The sequence below is a fragment of the Lepisma saccharinum genome, chromosome 14 (assembly GCF_977018435.1).
Source record: "Lepisma saccharinum chromosome 14, izLepSacc3.1, whole genome shotgun sequence".
NCBI lineage: Eukaryota > Metazoa > Arthropoda > Insecta > Zygentoma > Lepismatidae > Lepisma > Lepisma saccharinum.
The window spans coordinates 58,197,354-58,209,199 of NC_139242.1; the positions used below are offsets into that span (position 1 = coordinate 58,197,354).

General features: G+C 38.8%; 1 pseudogene; it reads right to left on the reverse strand.

Annotated features, from left to right (window-relative positions):
• Positions 1 to 2,643: 2,643 nt before the first annotated feature.
• On the reverse strand, positions 2,644 to 3,099 carry LOC145998371 (histone-lysine N-methyltransferase SETMAR pseudogene; annotated as a pseudogene).
• Positions 3,100 to 11,846: the final 8,747 nt, after the last annotated feature.

Here is an 11,846-nt window from a genome sequence, read left to right on the forward strand (position 1 = left end):
AACGGGTCCAACCCCCCTCTTTTTTTGGTTCACTAAAATTACCAGTTTCCTTGTTCTATCCGCTTGTTCATAAATAATTCCTTCAGACTTATTTCATTCTCTTAAATTAGAGACGTATAGGACAGGATACGGTTGGGAAGGAAATTTCGTAATTCCACACACCAGATGGGACTGCAGACCAATGTCTGCAATTTCCTGATAGTTTCGGAATTTCTGCGATAAGAAACTGCATTGATACTGTCAAATCAGTAATTTATCCCCCATGAATCATCTTAAAGATATTTGGATCTTAAAAACGTAGTGACACAAGATGAACAGAAAAGTATCAATACTAGCGTGACTTCGTGACTACATACACACAACTTTGTCGGGTCCAACATCCCCTCCCCCCATGCTTCCCAACAAGCTTCCGGCCAGCAGTGTTCTGGATTTTCACTTACGAAATAAAGCAACCCTAATCATACCAAAAGTTGATCCATCCAAAGTTGATCCTATCGAGACGAGAAATGGCAGCCTTGGTCTCGTTCTCGTTGAGAGTTGTAAATGTCTGTCTCGTGTTTATTTGTAAATGTCTCATTGACAGTCTCGTCTCCATTTATAAAAATCCGTCTCGGTTTGGGAGGGCAATTCTCGTTCTCGTCTCAAGTCTAGAAAAATATAGAATTAACAACGTATGCAAAGGCTTATCATTATAAATACAAAAAAAAAAACTTTCTTAATATATATATATTTTTTTTTTACTTCTCGTTTCGACGGTACAGCCCTCGAAAACTAAATATTATGCTGCTTATATATGCAAACCAAACTGCAGATTCAGAATTACCAGGAATGAACTGGTGTTGTAATTATTATACACAAAATACATGATTTATCTGAGGAAGTCGCATGTTCCAGGTTTGACTCTCGACCTGGTCATGACTTTGTCCTTGTGAGTGACATTTCATTGAACTGGAAATTGTTACATGGGAGGATGTTTGCTCGAGACTTTGGGGACAGCTAGGGGGATGCTTCTATTGTTAATGTTAGTGTTGCTCACCGTCTCATAAAAGGAGGTGGGACAAGTGAATGTTTTCGAAATGAGATGGGACAGAAGGAAAAGTTCGTCTCTTATCATGGCAGGTTGGGTGATACTTAGATTGTGCAGTTGGTGGTAGTGTGTGTGTGTGTGTGTGGGGGGGGGGGGGTGTACTTCTGCACACCGACTTCGAATACTGCTTGTAGTTATTTATCTTCATTGTAGCGATTAGCCAAAAGTGGGAAGATATGTGATGTTAGAGATGATACATAATAAATTAACTATGCGTTCTCATCGTTGCGGTTAAACAAAGTGAACGGAAAAGCGACGTAAAAGTATGCTAAATACAAAAGTTTTCAATATATATATTAACTGAAGAAAACTGTCATTTACTGCAGGACATTTAAAATCTCACCGTATCTTTTTATACCGTATCACCTCTTATATTGCAGAAATTGGCGTGTAAACCAGTGTGTTCTAAAAGTATTATCTTAAAATTTGTGAAGAAAATATTATGACGAAAATAATTGTAATTCCAGAAAAGGCATTCCTATAACATTAAGTTCTTGCCAGTCAGAACTAACCTATGTATTTGCAATGAACAAGGCTGTTCACGTGTTCAGCCATTGACTGTTACAAGGTTTGCTTTGTCACCCTAATGGGAAAACCCTCTACAGAGTGGCTGAATTATAGTAAATACTACTACATTATACTGCTAGGGCATAATTCATCTCCAAGAAATGGAGCACAGATTTTTGCACTGGAAGTTGTAAGATACTTGTTTTACACAGTAACAAGTGAATTTTCTGTCGCTTCCGCGGCTCATGCTAAGTTGACGGGACGAGCAGAAGCCCCGCCTGCACGCATTTGTAAGAGATGACGTCAGAGGACCTCCTGTCTGTGGAGAGGACGTTTTCAAATCCGTGACGTAGTAGGTGAATTTCAGCGGTGTTTGAAGGCGTGTTTCTCGAGAACCAAAACAAATATCGCAGAGATATTTTGCACATCTCATGTTTGTGTCATTATCTGTAAAGTGAAAGGATTTAAAACGTTTTTCATGTCAAAGTGGAAATGTCCATTACGTAATTTCTCTCTCATCCGTATCCCGTCCTACGTCTCTAATTTAAGAGAATAAAATAAGTCCGAAGAAATTTTTATGAACAAGCGGATGAATAGGTAACTCTGGTAATTTTACTGAACCAAAGGGGGGTAAACCCGTTGAACCCCCCTTAAATACGCCCTTGGTTATACACATTATATCCTTGTAATAATTATACGTAAACTAAGTATTAATATGTACTGTGCAACTGATGTAACCTTCTGTGTATTTTTTCTTAATTGCCCAAAAATATTTGATCATAACTTGCGCAACAGAAATGAAACACAAACTGGAATTGCTTTATGGAAAATAAAGTAAAATAGGCTTTATAAATAAAGTGAAGAGTGTGAAAATTCTTATTTTGCACTACATAGGTTACGGTAAATTTGGATAAATATAAGTTTAAAAGATATACGAGAGTGGGCTGAAAAGTTTTGCCTGTTGATTAATATCTCTGGTTATAGTGAACAGAATTTAATCAAATAAAAGACAATGTGTACATTGACATCTTGGCTTCAGTTCTGGAACATCACTTCCCCACATAGTCACCATCCACTTCCACGCACTTCCTCCAACGGCGCACCAGTCCTTCCATGGTGGAACGGTAGAAATCCTTGCCTTTGGAGTGGCACCACGATCGCACAGCATGCTGGACGTCCTCATCTGATGAGTAGTGGTTTCCCTTAAGGTGTTCTTTCAGTTTAGGAAAGATGTAGAAGTCACAGGGTGCAAGATCAGGGCTGTATGGGGTGTGTGGGAGGACAGTGTATCCAAGCTTCAATATTGCGTCGGTGGTCAACTTGCTGGTGTGGGGTCTAGCGTTGTCATGGAGAAGAAGAGAGGCTCCATTGTCAGGGCTGACGCGTCTCAGTCGAGCCTTTAGCTTCTTTAGGCTTTCGATGTACCGCTCTGAGTTCACGGTGGTACCCTTGGGAAGAAACTCCGAGTGGACAACACCATTCACATAGAAAAACAGAGTCAGCATGACTTTTCCCGCAGATGGACAGACCTTGATTTCTTTTTGAGTGGGAGAACTAATGTGACATGGACTGCCTCTTCATCGTTGGGTCATAGTGGTGGACCCACGATTTGTCTCCTGTGACGATTTTGCAACTCCTTCCGCCGTCAAGAATTGATTACGGCTCTCTGCTTTAACCGTACGTCCATACCAGTTGCCATCTTGGTCGCAACTGCTGATCACGTGGGCAGATGACAACAACTCCTGCTACGTGGCGTTGTAGGTAAGGAATGGAGGAACGCTCAGCAAAAGTTAGAAGATCTGTGCATATAAAATAAGAGGGATATTAACCAACAGGCAAAACTTTTCAGCCCCTCCTCGTATATATTTTTGAAAGTTTGGTCAGCTCAGTAACCAATTTTACAAGCAATATTTTCACATGACCTGAGAACACGCACGCAGCTGGAAGAATGATCATTACAAAGCATAGCTTTCCTTTCCACTATCGCACCTTCTTCCATTATTTAAATCTGTACAGATTTGTAAAACTACTGCACATGTTCGCTCACCGTGGGCTACCCGCAGTAAACTGGATGCTCGAAGCAGACGACAAACGAGCACTCTCTCTAAGTCGTGACGTGTTTTCAGCGCAACGCTAGCCACACAACTTTGGAAGTCTCGTTTCTGCCTTAAACTGTACGCAGAGAAAAGCGAGAACTTGCAGGGGTTATTTTTCCAGGGTGTAGTTTTTAAAATTGTTGTAAAAAAATTGAGTGGAAATGTCAATTAGGTCCCAAGTGTGCGGGACAGAATTTTTTGGGTCGGGACGGGGAAAATTCGCAATTTAGCTCTGGAAATCTAGAATTTTACACGTCATTTTCACTTTAAGTGATTGTTTTTGCATTTCTGGTACAAAAACTAACGATTTCCGATAAGTTACAGACATTTACAATTCAGAAAACGTCGAGAATTAACGATTTTTTTTCCCGCACACCGCTCTCAAGTTATGCCAATGTTGACACGCACCAAAATATTTTCACCCCCCTAAAATTTTCACTGTAAATTATTCAGTAACTAAATTAATAAGAATAAACATACACAGACAACTGGCTTGTCATTTCAATGATTTATTTACACATACTCAACACTCACTAACATTTTCCACAAAGGCCCAATGTATGCTCATTTCAGCTACAAATTTACCCTTACTCCACCCCTCCTAGATGGAAAATTCTGGATAAACCCCTTTATTATTTGTTATGGCCCTTACCATTTTTGTGCTGAATTTATCACTCGTGTGTCTTAAACTCTCTGTGCTCCACTCACCAGTCCCAAGTGAGACACTCTGGCTTTTAAGAAAAACTCAATATGCTGACCAATGCAGAAATTTATTTTATTTTAAAACATAAACTAAACGTAACATTTCAACCTTCTAGCAAGGTCTTCTTCAGAGTCTGTACCAAGTACAAATTAAACAATGTACAAAACAGGAAGATATATATACACAAAAATCACTCCCCTCCAGACACAAGATTTTTAAAAAGTTGTTTTTTCTGGAACATTCCAGCAGGTGGCCTTCCCTTGTCAACTGTACTTTCACCTGACAGGCAATTTAGCTAAACATTTCCTATCATCTGGAAAGTGGTTGGACTCTTTATCTCACGCTTTTTTCCTTTCTTTCTTCATTCCTCTTCCATCTTCTCTCCTTTTTTGCTCTTGTCCTTTCCACTCTTTCTAACACCTTCTTCCATTCTTTGTTTAACTTCAGTCCCCTTTTCCAGTTCATTGTGTCTTCTTCGCCTTTCTTCTCTATTTCCTTGGCCTCCTTCCATTTTCTCACTAGTATTCTCTTCTCCCTTCCTATCTGCTTAGCCTCATCCCACTCTATGTCATGTCCTGTTTCTCTCGTGTGTTTAAATATCGCATTTCTCTCTCTCTTAAGTCGTACATCATCCCTATGTCGTTTCAACTTGTCTTTCAGCCTTTTTTTTTTTGTTTCTCCTATGTACACACTCTGACATTCTTTACAATTCACTTCGTAGATAATCCCTTCCTCTTCCTCTTTTTTCTTGTTTGCATTCTTCGATATTCTTAAGATGCTTCGCTCCCCTCCCCCCCTTCCTGTAAGTTTTAATGCCCACTTTCCTAAGCACTTTGCATAGCTTTTCTGTGGTGTTCCCCATACTCCTTATTCCAAACCTCCTCTCTATTTCTTTCTCTTTTTATTTCTTTTCCTCTTCTCCCCTGCCATTTTTCTCCCTTCTTCTGTTTATGTCCAGTCTATCCTCCTTCTCATAGCCATTCTTTTCCAGCCGTTTCCATAGGCTATTTATTTTACCTACTTTTTCACATTCTTTCGTGCATATTTTGTTGATTCTGTCCTCCATATAAAATTTATTTTTGTCACCTCACTTACATCACTTCTTTTGTTGCAGAATACCCCTGCTGCACACTTCTTCTGATGCCAAGCTGTTTCAATTTCTTGTCTTCTCTTCCTTTTCATCAATATATCTAGGTAACTTATCTTGTCTTCTTCTATTTCGAGTTCCAACAATATCCCTCTTTCTTCATTTTGTATTTCTTTGGCTAATATGTCGAGTTGCCTCTTTGTTCCCTTTCATATGCCAAAACAATAGTCTACATATCTGCAAAAGAGAATTATTTTGTCACCTCCTTTTTCGACCACTTTCTTATCCCATTCATTCATAACCAATTCAGCCGATGCTAGGCTTAGGCTAGAGCCTATATTCAGTCCTGCACTCATTAACATTATTTTATCCCCCATTTTACTGTAACCGTTATTCCAAATGGATTCCAGTACCTTCACTACTCTTTCACTATCCCATTCTCCTATAATTTCTTGTCCCATTCTCTTTTTAACAATGTCCAACACGTGTCCCCTCTTGATGCTTGGGAACATACTTTTCACTTTTACTGTAACCGTTATTCCAAATGGTATCCAGCACCTTCACTACTCTTTCACTATCCCATTCTCCTATAATTTCTTGTCCCATTCTCTTTTTAACAATGTCCAACACGTGTCCCCTCTTGATGCTTGGGAACATACTTTTCACATCTAAGCGAAACATCGTCGTCTTCATCTAATTCAATTTAAGTCCATTTATGAGGTCCACCACATGTTCACTGTTCCTCTGCTCTGCTTTCTTGCTGTGTTACTAACACTTCAATAGCTTTCTTTAATTTATTTTCCTGGCTGTTATTGACATTTCTTTCTCATTCCTTCTACTTAACACACCCAATATTTCAAGAGGCTTTATATTTATAAACACAGTGGTTTAATCAATTTAGTGTAAAATATGCAATTTAGCTTTAAATATTACTACTGTTCACAAGAAAATATTTCTAAGCTCTCTCTCTGAACAACTTTTTAAGCAATGTCCAGACATTTATTCAAATCATAGGTTAGGTTACATCATGATCCGCCAAGTATGAGTAGGACTTCATATTGTATCAAAACTTGATACATACATGCTACAGAGACAGGTATGATTGAGCCATTCATCATGGTCTCAAAAATTACAAATACAAGCAGTGATCCTCTCATATATCTCCTTCCTCCAACTCTCTTCATGCACAGAGGTTCATATCGTCATTTTTACAAATCTGACCACAAATTAGTTAATTAACCAAATTTCTTAATTGAAGATCTGGCCCCAAATTAAATCTGAGATTTCAAGTTGAGCGGACGACATCCTTGTAAAGTTCTTGTACTGTACCATCATGGACTGAACTTTTAAGATAGGCCATAATACATTTGAAGAACAAAGCTTCCTTTCAAAGCATAATTGAAAAAAAAGTGTAGCTGGCAGCATAAAACTGCACAGAGAGAGACAGTCTTCATGGGAGAGAATGTGAACCTAAATGATGCTGGTGTGTCTGGAGGAACAAACTTACAGGTATCATAGCATCATATGATCTGGTATGGATACATATCTGCACATGGCTTTAAATTCAACTATTCAATCAAACTGTTAATGGAACTTTGGCTTCTACGTGATTGAGGCTTGTCACAAGTGGGTGTTCCAAACGGTTATAAAGGAGGAATGCTGTTTTCAATCTGATGAGGTCTTTTGGTGTTTGGCAATATATGGATACTTTGTCCCATTACCTAAATTTGAGAATACATTCAAAATTTTCATGTATCTGATTTTCCAACAAAGGTGGATGATGAAAAGATACAAAGAGAAGGGGACGGAAACTTGTTTGAAACATCAGTATTTTTCAGAAGTTTCACAGCAGAATATAAATTCTGCCTGTGTATATAAACACTTACATGGAGTCCTCTCTTTCAAATTACTTTGAAGATGCATGGTGAGCTACCAAGTGCGTATTGAATTTTTTATGATAATTTCTTGCTTTATAAAAAGTCCAATATGTATAATCAGATTATTATTTTTAATTTCTGGGCAACATACAGAGGACGTAATTTCTTGAAGGGAGTTTTAAACATGTAAATACTTTTCTTACAAAAAACAGTAAAATTAGGAAACATTCCACCTAATCATTATCATGTTGCTTTGTACCACGTTAATGAGAAGGATGGGATTCATTTTTATCCACAATGAATTAGGTTGGTTGTCACAGCCATTGGAACGAGTTGTCCTGATGTCCATCTATCGGCAACCATCCAATTCACTTTTCATTTGCGAGGCAACATCATCACTCATAACCTCAACGAGTCTCATTGCTGTGTTGGCAGAAAGCTGAATAGATTTTATGGCAAAAATTATTTCGCTCTTATTTTTAAAATTAGCAAACAAAAACATGCAGCAGAAGCAGCAGCAGCAGCATTTATAAGGGTTTATTATATCATGTCCCTTTCATCGCATGGTTTTTCTTGAGCTATGATCCATGTTTCAATTTTTGAGTGAACTGTTTTGTAGAGGCTTTCAGTATTTACTTTCTTTGGCACAGCTACACTTGCTTTGCACAACAACAACAAACACTTTTAACCGCTTGCCTTACAAATTCATTTCTAAAATTTGGTCAGAATTTTATAAATCCTGTTTCTTTGTTCTATATTGTTTGCTCTCTACTGAGAATACATAATGTAAAAAACTTATTTTACAAAACGTTTATCTTGTACTGCCTCTAAATATTGTATATATAAAATGAAAGTTTAAACAATTCAGTTCACTCACTTATAAACATTATATGAATATATGTGTATGTAATGAACAAATTTTATTATCCCGAGTATACTCTGGCTCAGTGTTCCAAAATGAAGGGGGGGAGGCAGTGGCGTGGCGTGGGATTTTTAAAAGTGTTACCGGTTATCAGTAGGACATTTAAGGGAGACTTGGGCACCTCCCCACCTCATGCCCCCCCCAACCCCCAATGTCTTCCAAGTAGTTCATATAATATTAATCTGGTATGTCTGCAATTCAATACTAGATTTTGGTAAAGTTATTAATCAGGAAAAAATGTTGACATAAGGACTGAAGTGAAATCGCAAACATTGGTTGTTGACACAATAATACGTACGTAATTTGATACTTACAGAAACATCGAAGGCTACTTATAGAGCAGATCAATCCGACGACTCTTCTTTGAAAATAGTTGTATGATGCTGGGGACCCAGGTTCGAATCCTGGTTTGGGCATGGACGTTTGTGATGTCTATTCATCAATTTCATCATATCGTCACTCATCCCCATCTTCGCAAATTAGCCAAAAGTGGCACAAGCGAAGCAAAATCAATAAAATCAAATCAAAAAAGTTCTATGATGCTGTCATAAAGTGAAGTTTTTCATTTGAATTTGAATGTTTGGGTGCGTCATGGTCATGGTACATGTTATCCACATCTGAATTCCACACGTTTTTTTTTTCACCCGAAAATAGAGTACATGGCCAACAAAAGAGTTTTGACAACTGCGCACATCCACATAACCACGGATAGTCGTTATACCACGAAACATTGAAATGTCGGTCATATCCAGCAGACGACTTGGTTTTTAAAGTGTTCAAAATAGGCTTTGGCCTCCCTTTCGCCACAATTTCGATTTTTTCTGCAAAAGAACGAACCGAAAGATTGCTTCAAAATATCTTCTATCGCACGATTACACACACTGTTCAGATAGGATGAACCCGCCACCTCGGAACTCGGAGCAAGCTCCATTAATTAATTGACAATGCCCGAAAACAACATAAAGACGAAAGACACCACTCACAAAACTCGCACTGCACAGTCCCTACCACAAACCGTTGTTTACTTTTGTAACACGTGAAGCACCCTCCTTACCCCCTCCACTCTCAGCATCGGCACTTCCCCAATATTTCCTTCGGAACCTGCAAGAAGTCCAGTTCTACTACTGTTGCCATCTTAGTTATTTTGAAACCAGATTTGCCCAAATCGCGAAACTTTTCGTTTCAAATAAGACGTATGTAGAGTAGATGTAGTCTTCATCTGTTTCCTAACTACTCCCACTCCCATGTTTCGCTAAATCCACTGAAATCTCATTTCTGACACCACTACTATTTCGTATATTTTATGTTCCTTGCTACCTTTAAGGCTTTCGCTTTATAGGATAATCGTAATCGTGACTATGAGGATGCGTGGTGAATTATTTAAATAAAATTATTATTTCTTTGTGTATGTAATTATTAATTTTTATAATTATGTAAGTAAAATAATAACAACGAACATTGAAATAACCATTTCTTGCTGAGGATTCGAACCTGCGACACCTGACACTTCAGAGCATGCTAAGATAACAATCGGGAAATTATGCTTGTAAGTAATGTTTTCACCCAAAAACAGTTCTACCACCTCAAAAACATTGCTTCAATCCGAAATTATCGCATTCCTGCGACAAAGTATGTCAATCTCAATCGGCCCTTTCAACAATTATCACAAATTCCTGTAACGGAAATAATATTATATGTGTGAAATATAGAATTTTAGGTTGACATTTTTAGAAGGACAACGGACCTCTTGATCATACCCATCCCTCTCCTCTCCTTCTCGTCCATGATGTCGAAGAAGGACAAAGAGGACTTTCGTAATCGCTGATATTTAGTGTAAATACAAAATATCACTTGGTAGATTGCTTTTCCCCCAGTGTGATTTGATTTTTTAAAATTTTGATTTGGCGATTTAAGTCCACTTCATGCACAGTAATGCTAATCGGGACAGTTTAAAGTTGGATCCGAACCACTTGTGCCTCCACCGGGTATCGAACCCGGGATCTATTGATTATAAGGCAGCGACGGTACCACTGCGCCATCGTTCCCCAGTGTAACTGGACACCTTCAGAGTAAGATAGACCCGATTAGGCGACTTAGCTCTTTTCTGTCAATTGAATATGGCAACACTGGTCTGTATCCGGTAAGGATCACTGGCAACTGCGCCGGCTAAACAGGCATGCCAAAAACCCGCCTCCTCCTCCTGCGGTCAGTCTTTGCTGCAACGCGAAGTCTTCCTTGCGTGGGCTCAGGGCCCTTTCCTCATGTTGCCTGTGGAGGGTACCGGATCAGTCCTCCTCTTCGCTTTTGCCGGTGTCAGAAAAAATGTCAGTCTGCAATGTTTACTTTACGACAATATTACCCGTTTATGTACGTAATAATATTTTAAGACAGGTTCTTCAATTCTTTATATTTTGGTGTTACCTGCGGTAACAGCGGCTACATGCACGCCACGCCTCTGGGGGAGGGCAAAGACAGTTTACTTCGTAGATACAGTTTAGCATATTTCGGGGCACAAGTGGAAAGGGGGGGGGGGGCAGTTCACCTCAATCGCCGCCACTGGTCAGGCTAATGAAGGACATACATTTTTATCACCATAATAAACATAACATCTTGCCTTCAAGTGTGTACGTTATGTATCAAACAGCAGTTCTGATTCTGAAATTATTAGATATTAGAGAGGCACAGTATGGTGAATTCTGAAGCATGGAGCTACACACAAGGGGACTTGGCAATCTGGGCAGTACTAACGTGATTCACTGTCAATCTTCTTGCTTTTGGTATCTCTCACTCTGCTGCACATTCCAAGTATCAAGCCAAGTAAAGTGCTGCTGCCAAGTGGACATTTACTGTACTTCACAGCAGAGTCTCTCTCACGAGTCTGTACGGGATAAAAAAAATGAAAGGGAAAAAGTAGTTTGGCCCGATTATACTCAGGATAATATAATAAGTGCACCTAGTACATGCCTGAGTTTACTCGGGATAATAAGGCAAGCAGTTAAGAAATATTCCTCTTCCTCTCGCTCCAAATGCAAAAAAAAGATGTTTTTCTTTTTACTTGCGCTTGACATTATTGCTTCACCCTTACACCAAACACAAGACTTACCATTATCAGTTTTAACAAACAATCCCTGGAAAGTATACACGAGACACATGCTTCCTTTGTATTACGAAACCGTAGCAAGACTACAAAGAGAAAACTTGTCGGGACTCGGTGGAATCTGGGTGAGAGTGCAATCAGCACAGAAAAAAATTATTTCTGTGAAAATTTCGCACAAATATTGCCACACTGGACTTATCTACAGTGTATTTTAGTCAAATCCCTCGCGAGCTACTGGAAATGACCCTGCGAGTTACGGGTTTGGCAATCCCTGACGCAGATCATAGTAATTCACAAGAACAATGTAAAATAGTGTGTGTGACATCTGTATTATTCACAGTGTAGTTTTGAAAATATAAAATTCATTGTTTGACTATAAATATATGGTAAAAATATTGTAAAACATGTATGAATGGACTTTCCTTTCACATATCAAGTTACCATTATTGTGGTGACAAGATATCTCTGAT